Source organism: Cervus canadensis, chromosome 15, assembly GCF_019320065.1.
Source record: "Cervus canadensis isolate Bull #8, Minnesota chromosome 15, ASM1932006v1, whole genome shotgun sequence".
NCBI classification, from domain to species: domain Eukaryota; kingdom Metazoa; phylum Chordata; class Mammalia; order Artiodactyla; family Cervidae; genus Cervus; species Cervus canadensis.
Window position 1 is genome coordinate 28,643,310 of NC_057400.1, and position 23,810 is coordinate 28,667,119.

Below are 23,810 nucleotides of genomic sequence, written 5' to 3' on the forward strand. Positions count from 1 at the left end.
ACTGTACCCCTGAGGAATCAGTCTAAAGATTTCATGGAAACAACAAAGGACTAACTACAATAGATTCCTTCCTATGGAATAATGACCATAGACAATGTTCTATACACTTAACCCAAGCAAAAATCATACAGAAGAAAATATAATGTTCATCTGACTTAGAACAACCTAACATAGTACTCTACCAATCCTGCTCACTCTAGAAATACTTTTCCTTCACATCAACTCCTCTCATTAAAGAACTGGTGAAGAGGCATGTACCTACATACCAAGAAGCTCCACCTGGGCTCAATCATCAACTGCATCATCCATGCTGTGGAGAAGGACAAATTACGTCCTCCTGCACTGAGCTCCTGTAGAGGAGGTTGGAGATTCCACTCAAATCCTCTCCTGCAAGTAGGGATGACTCCTACATTCTGAAGAGGAACTGACCTTTGACCCCAGCTATGAGCCCCACCGGGCAGTCCTCAGCCATGGCTGTCACTCAAAGTCATGAGAAGTGCAGAGCCCAGCTCCCGCAGGGGCTCTCTGGTCTTCTCGGTGAGTGAGTCTGACGAGGGTAAATCCATCCGCCATTCAAAGTCAGGCCTCAACTGGGCTTGCCTGGTCTTGGTCACACAGGCCAGAGGCTCCCGGCCTGCCCTGCACGTCTACTGTGGGGCATTTGTGCCTTGTTCCATGTCCTCAGCCGTCACCTGCTGTTGGCCAGCTCCTCACAGGGCCAACAGCTCCCCACAGGGCCGCCACCTCTACCTCATCTCCCCTCCTAAGTCCTCTATCCTCTCCAACTCTTTCCACCATCTCCAGTACTTTGACCAGGACACCTCCAACGTGACGTCTAGCTTCCTCCAGGATTCCTACTTCAGCAGCTTCTCCCTCATGACTGACTTCTTCCAGGAATCCCTGCAGCCACCTGGAAGGGCCTCCAGCGACCCTCTTCCGGCATCTGAAGATGTGCCCCACCTGGGTTGGAGGTCACTTCCGGTGTGGAGCTGGAGCGGCTGCAGGCCTCACAGAGGAGGCCTAGCACATGGGCTCTGAGGGCCGCCAGCAGCAGGTCCCTGAGCTGAGAGCCTGGCTCTTCTCAGGGGTGAGGAGCCGAGCACCCGCTCGGGGAGGGCTGGCAGGACCGGCGGGTGAGCAGGGAGAGGCCCCCCAGGGTCTGAGCCCCAGCTTGAGGTGCCAGGCGTGGTGGCTCCTCCTGCGGTACCTCAGGTGAGAGGGCCCCGCCGAGGAGCACAAGGCCCACTTGCGCGAGAAAACCGACGGGGATTTCCTCCTGAAGCTACGGTGGAAATCCGTGAGACCAGAGCAGGAGTGGAGGAAGTCGCCCCACATGATACTGTACCCTTATCGCCAGAGTCAAGAGCGAGAGGCACTCCCAAAGGACCAACAAATTCTTATGGAGTCTCGAGAACCTGGGGCAGGACCTGCGGCACAACATCCTCCCCACCAGCGGCCTGTGTCACAGCGAGTTCCGCTACGTCCAGGGCAGGACTGACCGTCTCTCTTTCCGATCGGCCCGGGTCACTCCTCATGAGGCTAGTGCCTCTCGCTGTTTTTGTGGCTTCAAGAGCGGGAACTCGGAAGATAATGAAGCGGCAACTCCTACTGCTCCCGAAGGTGCTGGATCCACCCCTCCGATACTTCCCAGAATCCCACCACTCCGGCTCTCTCCGCTTCAGCATCTGGAGGGAATATGCCCCCTCCCCGATGGCCTTCGGCTGTAGAAAGCACTGTGGGTGTGGACAGCACCCCAGCCCCACCCCCACCCCGGACGTGGGGCTGGACACCTCATGCCTTCTGGCTGCGGATCCGGGGAGGTCCTCAAGCACCTGGACGAGCTGACCTTGAAGCTGAGTGTGGAAGACGTGCCCACAAGCTGCCCGGTGAGTCTCTGACCCGCAGTTCCCAACAAACCTCTGGCTTTTCCTCCCCATCCCTCAACCCTCCGTGAGCTGCCTCACCATGCGCAGGAGGTCCTAGGTCTGGCGCTGGCCTCAGAGCCCCACAACCTTTCGCTCCCGACTCCCACTGCCCCATGCGTCCCCGCGGGCTCCGGCTCTCCCCACGGACACGGACCGGGCCGGCAGCCTGGAGATCCTGCCAGAGAAGGGGGAGGAAGCTGCAGACTCCTAACCCTATTGAGGCTACTGAGCCAGTGTGTGGGCTTGGGCCTGGATGGCGAGGCCTGGGGGTCCCTAGTACCCTCTGACCTCTCGGCCGTGTTGATCTCGTGACCTCAATCCAACCAGTAAAGTGTAAGCGACGCCCGGGTGAGTGGCGGGGGTCGTGGAGGCGGGGCTTTCTTACCTGCCTGAGTTTGGGGCTTTTGGAGGAGTGAGGGTGGGGGTGCCCCGGTGCGACCTGCCACTTAGTGGCTCCGCGGGATGCATCCTAGCCAGAACCGAGATGGAAGGGCCTACAGAGCTGCTTACTCTTGGGATCCTGTCTACCAGCTTGTTCTGTGAGAAACCTAACTCGTGTTTAACAGCCCCCACCAAAAAGAGAGAGAGAGAGAAGAAAAGAAAAGAATTGGGAAGACTTCCCCAAGCTGAGGGAAATGTCTCTGCTTTAAATTTCAGTTCAGGTCTCTCCTTACACTGTCCATCATACTCTCTGGGCTCCACACTATCCTTGTCATCCCTGTATCATTTCCTCATATCAGTTCCCTTATTTCTAATTCCAGGCAATTTTTAGCCTTTGCTTTTGCCTTGTGTAGGATATGGTTTGAGTATATAGAGTTTATAGCAATAGTATTTCTAAGAACTCTGGCTTCCTCCAGTGCCTTTTACAGTGTTTCAACTCAGGAAAGACTTCATTTTCAACATTCATGGTCCCGTAGTGTTGTTCTTGCCTATATGTCTGTGCTTCAGGTGACTCTTAGTCTTGCCCCCTACATTTGGTCTCCATGAGACAATTGGAGAAATGTTTGTTCTGTGAAAAGTATTTTTCAGATTGAGGTTTAAACAGAGGCTGACTTGCCCTCCCTTAGCTCTGTTTGGGTGAAAATATTCTGTCTTCCTCACCCACCCTTATGCCTTATTTCTTATTAACTGTTCTAAGACAGTTAACATATAATCTATCTCAGTTCAGAAGAAAGACTATTAATTTCCAAACTGTGCTTTAGGTGTCTGGAACAAGACACAATAAAGAACAAGCTTAGAAATAATTTGTGATTCAATTGTATGATTCCCCGAAAGGGGAACTGGCTTCAGTCAGTGCTTTCTGTAGCTTTTGCTCTATTCTCAGCTCCCCTCCCCCCAGGGCAATTTTTAACGTGCTACAGTAATAAGCTTCTGCATGCTATTATCTGGGAGACTAAAAACCTAAAAAAATTCTGTAAAGTTGTTAGTTTTGAACAAGAAGGAAGGAAACTTCTTCTCAATGTCCCAGAATTGACTGTCATTGTCCCAAACTATGTTACATGCCCACAACTGAACCAACCACATGTCAGAAGAACATAATGTGTTAGATTTGGGGTGAAGGAAGGTGTTGCACTTAAGCTGCATCCTTATAGACTGAAGGAGCTGAGGAGAGAAGGTCCCCAGAGTAAAATCAAGGTGCTATTACTTGAAAAAGATAAAAGGACAAACTACAAGTTGCCCCATCCGGCACTCAAATTAATTAACTCCCCAAACTCAGCTTGTGAGATATTTGGCAGGAATTTTTTAAAAGGGAAATTAAGTAACATGATGCAATGTCACAATTTCAACTCTTTACTAATCAGCAAACAAAGACATACATAAATATATTAGGACAATGACTTTTCCATTTTAATAATAAGAAAATATGTGGGTCACTCAGATGGAAATTAAAAGCTGAATCTATTCAGAAGCAATTGTTAACTCAGTTCTAAAGCCACAAGCACACAAACACATGATAATACACTCATGTCAAAGAGGTCCTATTCCTCTTCACTTCAATTTGCATCTTATTCTGACATTAAACCATATGGCATGGGCCAAGTGCTCTTGTATGCAAAGTGAGTTCAGCGTAAATGAGCTAAAAATGTTTTACATACATAATGACTCTTGTTTCAACTTAGCTGTGACTACTAGATTGCTGCAAACAGCAAAATAATAGTGCTGCTAATGAGGAGATTTGTTCATAACTTACTACACTGTCAAATGTTTGACCATAATGGCTATTATTTATTGATATGTTATGTGTATACAAAGCAGTTGCTGAGGCCAAAAGCAGCCCCTGACAGAACCCAAGCCTATTAGATTGTGAATAATCTCCTAAAGATAACTGTTTAAAAAATCTGCCCAAAGTCTCTGTTATTTGAGACATCTTGATTGAAAAGACAGAGGCCTAGACTTAAAGTTAGAATACCAGAGTTGATCTTTTAAGAGACTGGAGTGACAACTCCCAAGTCTGGTGAAGGTGCAGACAAGCAGGCACTTCCAGACATCATCAGTGGGAAAGTGCTTGACCCAGTCTTTTGGAGAGGAATCTGATACACACACACACACACACACACACACACACACACACACACACACATATATTTAACAATATATTAAAATTTCAAAAGCCTGTATCCCTTGACTCAGCAATTTTACTTCTGGGAATCAACCCTGTAAAAATTAAGGTACCAGTACATGAGGCCACACATACGAGGATGTTTACTGCAGTTGTATTTGTGATAGCAAAAAAATTGGAACAGCATACACATCCACAAGAATGGAATGGTTGAGCAGACAGATGTATCCATTTGGTCTACTAAAAGAACAAGTCAGATTTACATCTCAGTTTGGAGACATGGATATTACATATTATTAGGTGAGAAAAGCAAGGGTTTGGATATTTCTTTTGGATATTTCAGGCTCTGAAATGTGAGTGATTTTTGAACCTCACTTCTTCATCTGCAAAATAAAGACAGTTTTTTTTTGTGAAAATCAAATGAGATGATGTGGAAAATTATTTTTGAACTGTTAATAGTAATCAAATGTCATATAATAATATTATCATAATATAGTCTTATGTGAATCTGAAGTTCAGGTCCACAAAGTCCTCCAAAAGTAGTACCAGCTTATAGAATTGTATTTGGCTATATCCGTACCAATATCAGCCACTTCTTCTGGTCTCCAATTGTGTGTAACTAGATTCACAAGAGAGAAAACAAATGGTGAGCTATATTAAAACTCCTGCAGATTACCCCATGCAGTGCCAGGAAAACTGCACAAGTTCTCAGAGGGAGCCACTCAATCCACTCAGTACTTTCAGCCCTAATAAGATCATGTTTATTTAGATGGTTAGTTGAATAGAGGACCACAGAAGATAATAGCCTTGCAGAAATATGGTTGTGTATAAGAAGTGTTTTCAGTTTTTAGAATTAGTGTATTCTCTCCTCAAATATGCTTTATCAGTAGTTTTAAGCATATAACAGATACAATTTTATATCCTGTCTCTGGGGCCATGTGACTCAACACCTCCCTATTTGTGTAATCTTGGAGAATTACTTAGCCTTTCTCTAACTTGGTTCCTTCATTTGCAAAATGGGGATGATAATCCTACTACCACTTGAGATTGTTATGATAACTAAATGAGTTAAAACTTCTAAAGGACTTAAAGTGAGATATTACCTAAATAGGTGCAAAATAAATGTTAGTTATTATTACCCTTGTATGTATGTTGTTCTCAGTCATGTCAGACTCTGTGAGCCCATGGACTGTAGCCTGCCAGGCTCCTCTATCCATGGTATTTTCCAGGCAAAAATACTGGATGGGTTGCCATTTCCTACTCCAGGGTATCTTCCCAACCCAAGGATTGAACTCAGACATCTTTTGCATCTCCTGAACTGGCAGGCTAATTCTTTACCATTTCCATTAATCATAAATTTAAATGCTTTTCATATATTCATTATCTAGTCTTTATAACTATCATTTTAGTGAAGTTTAATAGTATATAAATAGTGTGCTTTACAGAATGGGTGTATTGTAATTTAGTTGAACATTATTCTGTTTGCTTCTTGTTTTTCAAAATGTTTTCTGTTTTATAATTGTAAATGACAGGTTAATATCTTTGTAAATTAACTTTTGCCATATTCTGGATTATTTCCATTAGATAGACCTACCCTGAAAGAGATGAAAGGAAGAAATAATATAGAAATCTTTGGGCATTTTGACATATCTTGAAAGAGAGATTATGAATACAGCTTTACTTAGCCCTTTCTGAACTCCTTTCAGAAACTGACATGATGTTCTTCATCCAGCTATTCAATACCTGATGTTTTTTTATCAAGGTTCATTTAAGAAAGGTCATTATAAGAAATGACCCTATTCAAATTCATCTATACAAGTATTTGAGTTTCAGATCTTTAAAACATAGTTCTCTAAGTGTAATCACAGCATGTTAGAATTTTGCTTCTAATAAGGAAAATTTGAACTCAAAAAAAAAGAAAGCCCACTTACTCAATGACATTTTTAGTACATAAAATTCCCCTTCTGAATCATGCATTCACAAACCATGCACCCCTAAACATTTAGCTCCTTCTGACTCATTCAGAAACAATCTGACAACTTCTCCATTGAAATTCAAAATGTCCCAATACTGTAACATCCTCTTTTCCTCTAATTAATTAGTTCCCTTTCCCACTGGCAAAATGCAGGAGTGATAATCTCTGTATTTAGAGATTTGGAATGAAGCACATGTCTGGAATCTTCCACTGCCCTCTAGTCTAAGCATTCCCATCTTCCAAGCATGCCTGTCTCTATCCTAACACTGGCTTCTCATTATCCTCCTTCCCTGCCACTCCACCACACTGTCAAAAGGTGACATCTTATCTTTCAAAATCGTGATGTTCCCAACATTTCCATCTGTAAACACTATAGTTTCTGTGCCCTCTCTTCACAGTTTGCTTAAGGAGACACACTGTCCTCACTAATTTATGTGGATTGATCCAGACTTGCAAGGCACAGTTAGCTCTCCCATGACAATCTGTTTACTTTCCTCTTCTACCAGTACACTCTGACTCTGTCTCTACAGGGGGTCTCTCCACATGGAAAACTCCCATCATGCAGGAGAAAAAATTGAATCCATAGTGTTTGTTCTCTATAGCCCCTTTCCCTTATTGCTAACTGTTAAGAGTACCCCAAAAATAAACATGAAAATCATTCCTCAGGTATTTGTCTTTTTCGGTTGCTACAAATCACACTGGGCTACTAGTCTGGCAAGCTTTGGGGTTCCTTTACCACCAATTGTTGAATTAATTAATTTTCCAGCCAGCTTGCTCTTTGTTCTGTGTAGCACATAAGTGGCACTCAGGGATGGCAAGTTTATGCTAAGAAAGTAAGACAAGTACTAATTTAAATCACTATGAGAAGCACTTAAAACCCCACACCTTCCTAGTAGACCCTTACTGACCATTATGAGCCTCCCAAGTGGGACCAGTGAATGCCTTCAGAGACCTGAAAATTTCACCTAAGTGGCCTTGCATGATCCCAGACTAAATTTGAAATTAAAGTCATCCTTTGAAACTCCACTGGAAATTCTAACAGTGTGGCTGGGGAGATGCTACTGGTTGGTAAAATGGCAAGTCATTTATTCTCTCTGCTCTTGTTTCCTCACATATGAAATAAGGAACACTGATTCACTTTGCAGGAAGTCTGGATGCACTTAATAACACATCAAAAACTGAAGAACACCTTTGCTCAGCCCCTAAACTTGATAAATCTTGGTAAATCTAATCTTGGTAAATGCCAGTAGCATTCATTGTTTAGTTGATCTTACCTAGATCTTTCCTTAAGTTGTGGGTCTTCCTGGCCCATAAATATTTTTTGTCTGCATTTGTAGAAACTTATAGGCACACATGTGGGTTTTGGTTTCCTATTTTAATGTTTTCATTGCTGCAATTGTTGAGGTCTTATGTTTTCTTCATCAGATGCTCACTGAGCTCCCCATTTACTACAGAAAACACTAGGCAAACATGCCAAAAAATTGCATGTCCGACTAGCATATATCCAGCCAAATGAGCTCACATCAAACTCAGTTTTCCTTTCCTTACTCCAAAGTACCTTCTGTGACTAGACAAAAGATGATAGAAACTTCATCCTAGAACATCAAACCCTGCCAGGCACATTTCCATCTGTCCTGTTGAAGACTGCCAAAAGCATTTTTTTAGGGCCCCCCCCTTAAAGTTAGTCAATCAAAAATTCTCTCAGGCAGAAGTTATTTGAGGACTACAAAATATGTTAGTTCCTACCCTGACTGACCTCTTGGACTGTGGAGGACATACCTGACCAAAATAGGAGGCAGAAAAACAACTGATTCATAGAAGTGGTACTTTCAGAATCTGTTTACTTCCTGCTTTTAGACACACACACACACACACACACACACACAACACCCAAAGACATTCAGTCTAAGTGATGAAGAATCATGTCTGTAAGGAGCGATAGGCAGCTTCACAGCTAGAGACTGGAGTCAAGAAGGTTAGAAGAGAAATTACATTAATGCCAAGGAGAGAAGGTGGAGGCCGAGGACTTGGGGTTGAATGGGTCAATGGCTTACTGTCCAGGACAAAAAGTAAACTGCCCATTTGACTCTGGGGCAAGGGAAAGTCTTACTGATAAACAGGGGCAGAGATATAAAACATCATGTTAAATGTGTTTATTCTCTTCTGTAGAGAAGGCCAAATCATTAAAGAGTAAAGTTTTCTTAATACTTCTCCTCGAACTGACACTGTGTCAGTACACTAATTCGTGCCAAATTAATAATCATCTCTCATCAGTCAACTCTCACTGATTCTCAGGACCACCAAATATCCCCACAACCAATTCCCACCCTGGTTTAGGCTTTATTGCTTCAGGCTGTTCTGTGAGTCTTTGTTCATGTTTTTTTTAAATAGCCATAGCAGGATTATGTCTGAACATTGTAGTTTCTAGATGCACAAAGATGTTAGTGACTCTTTATTAAGAAACCATAGAATTTTGATCACCATGTTATATGCTGTAAGAAATTTTTTTAGTAAAGTTCTTCCTTCCACTAATAAAATTTTATTTTTCATTGAAAAGTGTGCACTCCCACAAATATAATGGCACTGAAAAAATGCATTAATAAAGTGATTTATAGTCAAATGGAAGTCAAGATAATACTGAAAAAGCAGAATTCAGAGTTCTTAAATGAGCACTCTCAAACCACAACCACGGGAAATGAGGTCAGACCTAACTGGGGAAAGTGACCACCCTAGCTGCCTTCCTTTTTTACTTCCCACTCCTTAACCCTCTGGCATCTGTCTTCCCTCCACCACGTGCTGGCTATATGGAAGTTGGTGGTTCCCAAATTTAGTGTGCATCAGGATTACCTGGAGAGCTTGTTAGAACACAGATTGCTGGGCTTCACTCCCAGTGTGTCTGATTCAGTTGATCTGGAGTGGGGCCCAATAATTTGCATTTCCAACCAGTTCCCAGGTGCTGCTGCTCTGGGAACCTCATTTTGAGAACCACTGATCTGTGTAAACTGCCAGGTGACCTTGACAAATCTATTTTCTGAAAATGAGAATACTTACCTCTTCCTACCTCAGAGAATTACTGAATAGACCTAAAACTTGTAAATGAAATGGATCACTTTATAAACTAAGCAGATATAGTACTATTAGTGATCTCAGTATGGGCCTAATTGCTCTCTGTTGCATTTGATCTGTCAATCAGACCATTTCTTTGCTTGCTTTTACAACTTTTCTACACACAACTTCTTTTTACTACACATTCATTCCTTCTTCAGCCCTTTGTAATCTAGTTTCCAGCTCCACTGAATTTGCTCTTTTCAGTTCACTGAGAACCACTTCTGTGCCACATTCAATGAGAATGTCTGTCTTCAACTCTTATCCACCTCTCAGTAGCAATTAACATGTCTAACCATTCCTCCCATCTTAACACTCTTCTATTGACTTCCAGCTCTTCTGCTCTTTTACCTCATTGATCTTTGTATCCTCAGTCTTCTTTCATGACTCTTCTTCTGTTCAGCCTCTAAGTTTTAGAGTGCCCATGGGACTCAGACCTGGGCTCTCCTCTTAATATCTACACACATTTCTTAGATGACCTCATCTACTTACTGGCTTTAAATACTATCTATTTGCTGGTGACTCCTTATTTTTCTCCAGGTATAACATCAATTTTAAAGCCCAGACTCTGCCTTGGTATCTTAATATGGTGTCTAATATGCACATTAAACTTTTCTAAATAGAACTGTTTAGTCTCCTTAAATCTCTCCAGTCTCCTTCCTGTTTCTACTCCAGTCCTTCCTCTCTCAACAAATCTATTCATTTAACTCAAACCAAAAATTTAGACATCATCTTTAATACCCACCCACGTTCAATCAATCAGCAGATCTTGTGTGTTGTACCAGTAAAATATATTTCAAATGTGCCCAATTCTCTCCATCACCAGTGCTGCCACCCTAGACCAAGCTATCAAACTCTCTTTCCTGGAATATTATAATAGTCCCCCAGGTGGCCTTCCTGCATCTATGCTTGGCCTTCTCATAGCAGAGTGATCTTTTTTGAAATACAAATAATACCATATAACTCCTTTACTTAAAATATTTCACTGACCTCCCATTTTACTTAAAATTCAAACTTCTTATTGTAGCCTATAATATTGGGCTCTCAACTCTCCCATCTCATTGGCACCACATTCATCTCCCTACAAGCATCTTATTCAGACCACACTGGTCTTTTGCTCATTATGTAAGCCAAGCTCTTTCTTGATCTCAGGATTTTTGCTATTCCCTCCATCAGGAATGCTCTCTGCTGAGTTTTCACATGGTAAATACTACCTTATCCTTCAGATTTTAGTTCCTAATGTCATCTTCTCAAAGACTACCCTGTCAAAAATATTCCGTATTAAAAAGTTACTTTCTATCTCATTAAGAGTAATTATAATTCAGAATCTTATTAGTTATGTTTTTGTTTACTTTTTTGTCATCTATCTCTAGCTTTATCTCCTAACATCCATGCAGCTAGAAATAAGCTCTAAAAGAAGAAACTTGTGTGTATTTTTCAATGGTTTATTTCTAGCCCCAAAGAATAGTGCTTAAATTCCTCAGTATCAAAATTTTTGCTGAATAGAAGGACCATGCATGAGTCAAGATGGGCTAATAAAAACTTAATTCCAAAATCTCAGTGGGCTAAAACTGTAATAATATATACCTTGTAAGGGCTACAGGGCTCTGCTCATTGTGATCCTTTAGGGACCATGACTGACAGAGGCTTCCTGTCAACATATGTATCCATGAGGAGCAGCATCCCAGTGGGACAAAGTGTGTTTAATTGCATGTAACTCTCAACAATCAGGAAGATCCCCTCAAGTAGGAAATGGCAATCCACTTCAATATCCTTCCATGGAAAATTCCATGGACAGAGGATCCTGGCAAGCTACTCTCCATGGTGCCAAAAAGAGTCGGACATGACTGAGTGACTGAGCACACACACACACTTAACACTTCCAGAAAGAAGTGGCATGTAGTAATTTTGCTTGCTTTGACCAAAACAAGTTATATAGCCAAGCCTAAACACCTTTATTTTTTTAATTGAAGTATAGTTGATTTACAATGTTAATTAATTCCTACCATATAGCAAAGTGATTCAGTTATATACATATACATTCTTTTTTTTATGTCCACTATGGTTTATCATAGGATATTGAATAGTTCCCAGTAGGACCTTGTTGTTTATCCATTATATATATAATAGCTTATATCTGCTAACCCCAACCTCCTACTTTATCCCTCCCTGAACCCCCTTTCCCCCTTGGCAACCACAAATCTCTTCTCTATGTCTGTGAGTCTTTTCTGTTTTTGTAGATAAGTTCATTTGTGTCATATTTTAGATTCCACATCTAAATTATATTATATGATATTTGTCTTTCTCTTTCTGACTTATTTCCCTTGAGTAAGTATGATAATATCTAGTTGCATCCTTGTTGCTGCAAATGGCATTATTTCCTTCTTTTTTCTGGCTGAGTAATATTCCATTGTATATATGTACCATATCTTCTTTATCCATTCATCTGCAATGGACATTTAGGTTAACATAACCTCTATGAATCTCTGTAGCACATATTCCTGTAATACTCATTTGATGTAACTGTTCAGTTGTCTGTCTCCCCATCTACACTGTAAATAAGGAGGGCAAGGATCTGTGTCTCTTTTCCTCTGAACCTAATATTCTGAGAACCTGGCTCAGTACCTTTCACATAGTAGATTATATGAACAAATATTTGTTGAAAGAAGTCTTGTAGCTATTTATGTGTATGTGTTTTTATCTGCACAATTAGACTAAATATTCCTCTGCATATAAATTGAATAATTTATATTTCATATGTCTTACAGCTGATTCATCATGGAAATGTTCCTATATTGGCAGACACAGTAAATATTTGTTGAACTAAGCTACTTGATAGTATTGAGGCCTCATCAAGGTGAAGTGTGCAAAATATCCCTATTAAAAAGGAACTTTCATGTGTTTATTAGCCATCTGTATGTCTTACTTAGAGAAATATCTGTTTAGGTCTTATGCCCACTTTTGTATTTGGTTATTTGTTTTTCTGATATTGAGCTGCATGAGCTGCTTGTATATTTTGGAAATTAATCCTTTGTCAGTTGTTTCACTTGCTATTATTTTCTCCCATTTTGAGCATTGTCTTTTCACCTTGCTTATGGTTTCCTTCATTGTATAAAATCTTTTAAGTTTAAACACATGAAAAGATGTTCAACATCACTCATTATTAGAGAAATGAAAATCAAAAGTGCAATGAGATATCTTACACAGATCAGGATGGCCATCATCAAAAGTCAACACACAATAAATGCTGAAGAAGGTGTGGAGAAAAGGGAACCCTCTTCCACTTTGGTGGGAATGTAAATTGATACAGCCACTATGGAGAACAGTATGGAGATCCCTTACAAAACTAGGAATAAAATTACCATATGACCCAGCAACCTCACTACTAGGCATATACCCTGAGAAAACCATAATTGAAAAAGACACACGTACCCCAGTGTTCATTGCAGCACTGTTTACCGTAACTAGGACATGGAAGCAACCTAGATGTCCATTGACAGGTGAATGGATAAAGAAGTTGTGGTACATATACATAATGGAATATTAGTTAGCTATAAAAAGGAATGCATTTGAGTCAGTTCTAATGAGGTGGATGAACCTAGAGCCTATTATACAGAGTGAAATAAGTCAGAAAGAGAAGGACAAATATTGTATTTTAACACACAAATAATGGAATCTAGAAAGATGGAACTGATGATCCTATTCATAGGACACCAAAGGAGACACAGACATAAAGAACAGACTTTGGGACTCAGTGGGGGAAGGAGAGGGTGAGATGATTTAAGAGAGTAGCATTGAAACATATACATGACCGTATGTAAAACAGACAGCCAGTGGGAATTTGCTCTATGATGCAGGGAGTCCAAAGCCAGTGCTCTGTGACAAACTAGAGGAGTGGGATGGGGAGGGAAGTGGGGAGGAGGTTCAAGAGGGAGGGGACGTGTGTATACCTTTCACATACCTGTGGTTTATTCATGTTGATATATGGCAGAAACCATCACATTATTGTAGATAAAATAATTATCTTCCAATTAAAAATAAAATACAATTTTTTCTTAAAGAGGTACTTTCAAGTTTCCAGCACCACTATCTTTTGAACACAAACTCAACAGAAGACACACATTGCCATCCCTGGCTTCCAGCAAAAGTTCCTCAGCAGTTTTCTTTGGTAGAAAAAAAACAACAGATGATTGCCTGGATCTTCTTGGTTCTGTTGGTGGTCAATCTGTCTGGAAGTGAAACTCCGCTTTCCACAGGATTTCATCAGAGCGGTAACCACGGGACTCAAATTTTGGTCATTGATAGTGTCTCAGCTCAGCTGTGTATCCTAATGTGAAAATGAAACTTGTGTTCCACCACTTTATGTTCCCTTTCTTGCAATTGACAATTCCTAAAATGATGCTGTGATTAAAATCTGTTCCTTCTTGAGCAGGGTCATAACATGTGATGACAGATCTGTCTCTTAGACCCTTACTATCTGACAGAGAACGGCAAAATTGTTGAGATTTTTATATCAGAAAACATCCTTTGGTTACCAGGTGGTTTCTGTTTCTGCCGACAAGTTCAGAGGACATATATTTGGACATCCTCCCTGCTGCAATGCTATTGGACTCATAGTCTTCTTCCTTAGAAAAATGTCATTTCAATTGACTGAGCATTCTCAATCTTCTAGGTCTCACAAGCCAGTGTGACACAGCCAAAAGAGTTAGAGATGCCTTCTTTAATTCCATGGCATATCTTGGGCCAAACCTGAATTTCCGTTTTCTCATCAGAAAATTAGGATAGTGATACCTATCTCATGGGATTAAATAACATAGAATTGGAAGTGTTTCTGTTCCTGGCACACAGGAGATATTCAATAAATGTTTGTGTTTTCATAACAGCTAACTGTTAAAGTTAACTGTTATACAAGGTACCAATTTAAAGTCCCTTCAAATAAAATCATCTAATAATTAATTATAGAATTGTTTTGAGCTAATTAAGAGCCCACAACAGAGCCTGAGACATAATAAACTCTAGATAGGAATAACAACCAATAGCATCTACAGTGGGACATAATGCTATGCTATAATCTGATTTTTGCCCCTTTCCCACATTTTCATCTAATTTATATAGCTTTTCTAAAATGTATCATGCTCTCTTCCATTGTATTTGGGAATCTATGTTGGTACAACTTTTTTCTATAGAGTGCAATTATCAATATCCATCAAAATTTTAAATGTACAAATTCTTTGACTCAGCCATGCTACTTCTAGGCATTTATCCTTTAGATATGCTTATGAAGGTAAAAGTGAAAGTCTCTCAGTCTCAGTCATGTCCAACTTTTTGTAACCCCATGGACTATAATAGTCCATGGAATTCTCCAGGCGAGAATACTGGAGTGGGTAGCCTTTCCCTCCTCCAGGGGATCTTCCCAACCCCGGGATCGAACCCAAGTCTCCCTCATTGCAGGCAGATTCTTTACCAGCTGAGCCATAAGGGAAGCCCATAGATAAGCTAACACATGTGCTATATGATATAGGTAGAAAAACATTCATAGTAACATTGTCTATAATATGAAAAGATGGAAATATAGCCTAATGTTCGTTAGTAGGAGAGTAGACAAATGATATATATGCATCAAAAGAAGTCCTTTGAGTGAAGCAGCTATAAATACTGACATGAAACAACTTCCAAGATACATCATTAAGCAAAAAAAAAAACAAGTGGCAGAGCAGTGTTTATGATATGTTATAATATTATTTGCCTTAAAAATTATAAGCATCGCATGCTTGTATAAACATAGGCCATCCCTGGAAGGACAGAAGAGACTGGTAATAGCAATTGCCTCTGGGAAGAGGAAATAGGTGGCTCTGGAAAAGAATAGAGAGACGATTAACCTCTCACAATACCTTTTGAATTTTGTTCTGTGTACATGTAGTTTCTTTTCCAAACATATGTTTCTTAAAACTGTCCTTATTTTATCATAAATAACTGATTAAATCTGGGAAGAGAACAGTAGACAAAAGGAATGTCTAAAATTTTTTCTTTATTTCTTTTCTTTTTTTTTTTGGCAAAAAACACAAGGTGTTTGTATTCTGTAATTATTTAAAATTTAATATGAAAAAGGAAAATGACTGGAAAGGGAAAATATAGCTAGTTAAACCACTGTCACTTCCATAATACAATGACTATCAATCATCAGCCATTTGCTTGAGTACATATTAAGTCCCTGATGCTCTGGAGGATGCAGTAAGAGGGAGAAATGCAAAGGAGATAGCTTTTAATTATGCAAAAACTCCCCTCAAGGAGCTCACAATCTGGTTGAATGAATGAGACATATAGGTGAAATAATGAACAGCATCCAGCAGTGAAGCTGGCCTGGGTGAGGAGGCTTAGCAAAGGGGAGGGGTCGGCAGAACCTCTACAACAGAGATAATGATGATGTTGGGGACAAGTTATGTCTCCTGCTTTATCCATTTCTTTGTATTTAAAATGGAATAACCTGCCTTGGCTCTCCTCTCACAGGGATGCTGTTAGGATTAATGAGGTAATGTTTGTGCTTTAATAGTGCCTTTCTTCTGAGAACTCAGAATGCTTTGTGTAAAGTATTTTTATTAGTATTCATAGGGTGGCTTGTATAGTTTTCCACTTTTTGCTTTGGAATTTGCACATCTATACCTAAAAGACTTGAATTCTTCTCTCACTCTTTAACATTACTCTAGTTTTTGCACCAAAATAGTGCAGGCTCAAGCTTTCAAGTCTTGGTGCTTATATATAGCTCAGGGCTAATAGCATCACACAGCTTGCCTGCAGGAGGACCCACCTGTACATTCTAAAATTTCTACAGATTCCATTGTATACATATGCATGATAAACCTGAACTCTTGGAAAGATTTTAAACAAGTATATGACAGGGATGGAAAAATCTATCTATAACTAAGACTGCTCCCTAGGAAGTGTGAATCACAACAGCAGGAAGTCTTGTGAGGTTGTGCTTGCAAGTTGAGGGATCAAGGCTGAACCCCACCTCCCTCCACTGCCCCCAGAGACCAGACTACTCTGTGTAACAGAGGTGATTTCCGATTGGGGACAGAGGGTGTCAAAAGAGAGAGAAGGCAGAAGCAGAGATAGAAAGAAAGAACATGGAGCCAGGAAGGTAGCAGGAGGCCGTGCACAGCAGGAAAGGACCTCTCCATATTCCCCCTCCCCGGTTATGAATAAACTTCACCAAAGCTTATGAAATGCTAGAAGTGAATGGATTTCTTACGTAAACGTGACTGAATCTGCACCCACAGAGATGGGGATAATGAAGCAGAGACAAGTCGATGAGCCTGAGAAATGACAGAAATCATGAGAGAATCTGGACCTGCAATGACTTGGGACTGACTAGGCTCCAAGTAAATGACTAAATCTCTGAGGAAAAAAGGGACTTGGCTGACATGAGGATAAAGATATGTGATGCCCATTGCTGCTTGTTATTTTTGCACACCCCTGGTGGCTCAGGCAGTAAAGACTCTGCCTGCAATGCAGATGAATTTTCTTATTGAAGGTTCATCTTAGTCATCTTTAACTTCTTTTTTTGTTTGTTTGTTCGCAGTGCTTTATTTAAGTACACTACTTTGTTTGTGGACCTTCCCAGGTGGCTCAAAGGTAAAGAATCTACCTGTCAAGCAGGAGACCGGGGTACAATCCCTCGGTTGGGAAGATTCCTTGGAGAAGGGAATGGCAACCCACTTCAGTATTCTTGCCTGGGAAATCCCATGGACAGAGGAGCCTGGTGTGCTACTGTCCATGGGATCACAGAGTCGTACACGACTGATCAACTAAGGCACCAATATTAAAATCAAGGTTTTAGGATAAAATTTAGGTTTAGAAAAGATGGCTCCTCTCTTGGATCAAGTGGAGAGTGGCGGGCAGAGAGTAAGAGGGCTTCCTGCCTGTGCAGCAGCCCAGCCTGGCTACATGTAACCAAACTGTGCCGTGGCCCCACACATCTTTCCTCAGACTTGTTTCTACCCTGTTTGCATGTTTGAGAATAGCACTTGGCTGAAGCCTTCGACTTGAGAGGTAGTAGGAGGGCTGCCTACTCATATCACGCTACCTGTTGGCCCTAGGCCAATATCACAAAACAAAGCTTCTTGCAGCAACTGAGAAGAAACAATTTGCATAACTTAAAGCTATGTTAGAGTGTTGTGCTTCATGTCTGAGCAGCATAAGTCTTGAGCTTTAAATAGCCCAACCCTAACATATATTTAAGAGCAATGTTCTAAAGGTTGTGTTACATAAAGTGGAACACTTAGTGACACCACAGCAAAATGCCAGGTCCCCTTTCTTGCAAATTGACAGAAGCCAGCCTCAGTAAGGCAACTGGGAGGAAAACTTCTCTGTGATATGAAACCCAAAAGTCCTGTTTATAATTGGAGATTCCTACAGTCTTTCACTGACCCCAAATATCTCCTTGCCTTGTCTGCCGCAGTCTTTCCAGTGCTCTGAAAGAGCCATCATAGAGTCACTTTTCTAGATTAGACAGTAAGAATCATAATTCCTGGAAGGATACTTAGGAATACCTAAATGCGCCACAGGTACAACTAAGGGCACAGGTCTTAGCTGATGGACAAAAGTTCTAGACAATATCTTTTCCTTTTGGCCTTCTTTCACTAATGTAGAAACCCAGATGTGTTTTTTCATTGCTCTCTTTGATAACCTGGTAGTCATTTCACACAGTTATAAAGCATGAAAGATGAAACTGTATACCAGAATCATCTATGGAACTTCTATAAAATATAAGTGCCTGGGGTCCACCCCAGACTTACCAAGTCAGAATTTGGAAAGTGGTAGATATTTTAACAAGTATGTTTTGAAAATGGTCCCACAGAAATTCTAATGCAAGCTTCTGTCTCCCAACCACTGGGGACAGGATGGGATATAGGTAAAGGTCAGGGATGGGAAAAAGATATCCTGAAGATCTGGTGACTGAAGAAATATGCCAGCTAGAAAAGATGGGTCACAAAGACTGCACCCCATAGCAGATCCCTGATAGGAAAGGAGTGCAATCACTCAAAGGTAATCACCCTGGAAAGTGACTGAGAATTCCAGACCAGGCTGGGGAAACTCCCCCAAACAAACTACTTGAAACAAATAAGAACTTTACCCAGTGTATACTGCCATATACATTTACTTTTGTTTATGCCTTCAATATAATATTTACTAACCAATAAATGCCAGGTGCAAAGTTAGGTGCTAGAATAGAATATGGAGCAAAACTAGACAAAATTCCTTACCCCATGGAGCTTCCCTTCCAATAGGGAAGGCAAAGGATTAAAGAAATGATCATGGCTAAATGTAATGAGTAGTATGACAGGGGAGGTACAGGATGCTAGAGGAATACATAGAGAAGGAACTAACCTAGTCTAAGGGTTATCAAGGAAAGCTTCTGGAGCAAATGATTATTAAATGGAGACCTGAAGGATAAGTGAATATTAGCCTGATAAACAGAATAGAGGAGAAGGAAATGGCAACCCACTCCAATATTTTTGCCTGGAGAATCCCAGGGACGGCGGAACCTAGTGGGCTGCCATCTATGGGGTCGCACAGAGTTGGACACGACTGAAGCGACTTAGCAAACAGAATAGAGGATGAAAATCCAGATTTATGTGCAAAGCCTCATGGTTTTTTAGCCCGTCAGACATTAGAATTACCTGGGAACAGTGTTTTAAACTCCTACTGCATCCCCACAAGTTTAATAATAATCTCTAGGGGTAGGACCTAGATTGGGAAGATCCCCTGGAGGAAGGCATGGTAACCCACTCCAGTATTCTTGCCTGGAGAATCCCCATGGACAGAGGATCCTGGTGGGCTACAGTCCATGGGGTCGCAAAGAGTCAGACACGACTGAGTGACTAAGCACAGCACAGGTGTAGGACCCAGACATCAATAGTTTTTAAAGCTCCCCAGGTTATCCCAATGTGCAAACAAGGAGAACCAGTGGTATAGAGACATGATTCAGGATACTGAAGGAAATTCAGAGCATTTAATTCAGGTGAGAAAATTGCAAGACAGATCCAGTAAGGACTGTGTTGGAATTCTCCAGAGAAAATCAGAACAATAGGACATGCCAGATAGATAGATAGAGGGTTTTATTGTAAGGAATTGGCTCACATGATAAATGGAGGCTGAGAATTTATTATAGATCTTACTATTTGTTGGTGGTTTAGCTACAGCCCAAGTACAGAAGAAAACTGACGTCCTAGCTCAAAAACAGGCAGAGAGAAAGTGAATTCTCCCTCACCTTTATTCTTTTCAGACCTCAGATTGGATGAGGCACACCCACACTGGGGAGGGCAATTGCTTTATTCAGTCTACAATTCAAATATTCATCTCACTCAGAAATACCTTTGCAGACACACCCAGGATGTTTAACCAAATACACTATGGCCCACTCAAGCTGACACATACAATTGGCCATCACATCATTCTTAAAGAATTCATGTTTTATCTTGAAGTCATGGGAATCTTTTAAGCAAGGGAATATGATCTGACTAGTACATTTAATATGGTCACTCTGCTGTGGTTTGAGAAAAGGAAAGAAACTAACGGTGATGAAATTGTTAGGAGGCTGTTGCAATAACCTAGGCAAAAGTGATGGCAACTTGAACCTGGGTGCCGACAGATAGGCTGGAGAGGGTGGAGAGGTGTGAGTCCATCTAGAGAAAGGTAGAATCAGTTGGATATGGTGATTGATTGGGTATGAGAGAGGATGGAGAACAGAGTCAAGAGTGACTTCTGGGTTTTAATTTGAACAACTGGGCAGATTGGAATTCTGTTTACCAAAACGAGGAACATAAGAACATTCCTCCACATAGTTGCAAATTTCTGTATAAGAGATGTTCATCATCCTTCAAAGACCACCCTCTTCCAAAGAGACTGCACCTCAGCTACCCCAAGCAGATGAGCATTCTAGCTGAATTTCTCTAGACCCTAAGGAAGTTCCTTCACCTACTTCCAAGGCAACCCTACACTGAGAAAATCTGGGGGTGAGGATATCATTAAAATGGGCTGGGAAGTCAGATAAATACAGAATACAAGTACTTACCCTGAAGGGAAAATGTACTAAAACTTTATCTTTAGAAACACAAAATGTGCCTTTTTGTTTCCAATCTATGGTTCTACTTAGGGGCAAATGCAACGAATCTTGACCCATAAACAGGCATTAATGTCAATAGGATGCTTTCACCTGGGAGTGTTCTGGGAAATGCAGTCAGCTAGTTTACCAACACACCATGTCTTCTCACCCAGAGGCCTAGTCAGATGACTACTGAGGCCTCTCATCACTATTATAATGATGACTTAGATTGTCTCCACACCCTCCCTAAACAAGGAGCATGGTCCTCCAAGGATAGAGAGCTGGACCACAGCTCTCATTCTTCCACACTGAAGCTGGTGGAGGAATTTGTATTAAGAAGAGGCACAGGGCACTGCACACTGGGAACACTGTGGACCCTGTGCCCTCACCTTGCCACAGAAAACTAAGAAGCACTGGGGTCCCCTTTGCAAACTCCTTTTGTAAGAGGTTCCCATAAATCCAGTTTTGACAGTGCTTGAAAGATTCAGCGCAGGAAAATAATTGTGTTTGGTTTGGTAAAGCACTTGAAGCTATGGCTATTAACTGTTAGAATAAAACTGAACAACTGCATCGGTTTCCTAGGGTTTCCAAAACAAATTATGGCAAACTTGGTGCCTCAAAATAGCAGATGTTTACTTGCTCACAGTCCTGAAGTCCAAAATCAAGGTATCAGCAAGATTGGCTTCTTCTAGAAGCTCTGAGGGAGAATCTGATCCATGCTTCTCTTCTAATTTCAGCAGTCCTTAGGGTTGCTTCTTGTATTCTGTATTTATCTGACTTCCCAGCCCATTTTAATGATATGATGGTTTAATGATGGTTGCCAGCAGTCCTTAGGGTTCCTTGGCATGTAGATGGCTGATTCCAATCTTTGCCTTCCTCTTCACATTTCATTCTTCTCTATATCTCTGTGTCCTCCCTTCTTCTCATAAGGACAGTAATCATTGGGTTTAGGGCCAACCCTAATCCAATATGACCTCATCTTGACCTTTAACTAGTTACATCCAAAAATAACCAATTTCCAAGTAAGATGACATTTTGAGGTGGACATGGCTTTTTAAGGGACTACTGCCTTTGACTGCAGCAACATAATTTTTGGTGTTACCAAATGATAGCTACAGCCATTTATATATGCAGGGCCTAAAGTTTTTCCAAAAACATGTCAATCCTATTAGTAGGTATCAAACAGGGAATTTCAAAGGGCTTATAGTCTTTATTTCTGGTGCTGGAATTAAAACAACAGCTCCCTTTACTTGCAAGCCACAATCTTAGCCCCCCTTTCCTCCTTTTTCCTAGTCTTTTTTTATGAATTAGAAACTTAACTTATTCTGCTCACAACATCCATCATCACCTTTCTTTCACTGCCCTAAATCTCAACCTCAAAGAAACAAAACTTACCTGAGGTCAAGGTCTGGCCAGTTCTGAAATAATAAAATGATTGCCATAGTTTTCCAGTTATTGTAGCATTGAAAGAATTTGAAGGTCTTACTCTTTTTTGAAGTGAGAAGGTTTGAAGATGTGTGGTGGTCACAGAACCTCTTGGGTGAAATGGATATTTAGGATAAAAAAGTGTGATAATCTGTTTTAGAAGCTGTGACTTTCCCGTGGTGATACTGTCAGATACAAGATAGCAGTGTTATATGAAGCTATTCTGGTTTAAGATGTTTAAATACTCTAATGTATCACAGTCTGTTTTAAACGTAATACATTAAAACACACCTCCACACAAGCCCATAAATGAAACAAAGATGTCTTAGAGGAATAGTTTAGCTGTGCTTCTTTGCAGCCTAAATGTAAACTGTCCTTTAATCTAAAAGCATTAAAATCATAATAATGAAATCTTGCCATTAAGAATCAGAAAGCACTTTTCTCTTTAAAAAGACAGATGCAGTAAAATTTAATTATTTTCTCCCTATCTGATTATCAGGCACAAATAAAGCACATTTGGGGGAAAACTACACATATGTTCACCCAATTTAAGAATGTTTTTAAGACTCTTCAAGGAGTTGTTCCCCAGCACCCACCCCAAGTAGAAAAAAACGTAATTGGTTACATATATATGCCTGGAAACAAAAGAGCCAATGTACCAACTGAATAAACAGATACAAATCAGGTGCTTAGGAAATGATTTTGATTTCCTAAGCCTGTGCACATTCTCCCCATCTCTAAACAACGTGTGTGCATCTGACTTAGTGTGGCATCCCCTCTGACGGCTTCTTGATCCACATTTTCTTCTTCTTAGGATAGGTGAGTAGAGATTCTTTTCTGGAGTGTGAAAGCTCGCAGCAGCGGGAACACAGCATATCTCATCTCTAATTTATGACTGACTAACTGAAACTCCGCACTGTCGGCAAACTCTGCCGTGTTTACTGGTGTGACAGCATACACACATATGGCAGAAGCCAGATGGACCTTCTCCCCCAGCTTCAAGCTAAGGGTGCTTCATTAGGAAAGAGATGCAGCCAGGCTTTGAGATCTTTGAACAAGGCTTTCCAGCACTACAGGAAGGAAATCAGTCAGCAATCCGGAAAGAAAATAACCCATCTCTAGGTGAGAGATTAGGTTAGAAGAGAATTTATAGTTGCCCTGTTGATGCCCATCAAGTTTTAAAGTACAAATGGCCCGTCCTCTAACCACAGAAATTGGGAAACTGCTTCCAAAGAAATCAGTTGAAATGAAGTTTGCATTTCATCTACCCAGACAAAGGTAAATAGGACAATAAATCCACTTCCTAAACTCTGATTTACAGTTAAGTGCTAACAGTGTCAAAAAGTTCTGTTAAACCCCTAGAAAACAGCAGTGTCTTTTGCAACTACAGAGACTGCAGTGAAGAACCTTCCTGCTTCAATGAAATGTTGCTCCTGAGTTATAAAATAAAATATAATTCTCTAAACCGAAACTTTCATTCTAAAATTTCAAAAAAAGAAATGTTGTCTTCAGCTTACCCAACGCTACTGTGTTTTGGTTTGGATTTCTCTTTTCTTTGCGTGTGCTATATATACCTTTTCTGACTTCTTAGCCTGAACTTTTTTTCTTCTCTTTATACTCTAGCCTCCAAGTTTTGGGGTGTGTCTCAAGAGCAATGGACTTAGATTCCCATCAGCAGACCTTCTTATCCATACTTGAACCATCTGGAGCAGTGGT

The 23,810-nt window shown here is 40.8% G+C and overlaps 1 pseudogene; it reads left to right on the forward strand.

Moving 5' to 3' along the window:
- Positions 1-252: 252 nt before the first annotated feature.
- LOC122454029 lies at positions 253-12,488 on the forward strand (annotated as a pseudogene).
- The last annotated feature ends 11,322 nt before the right edge of the window (positions 12,489-23,810 follow it).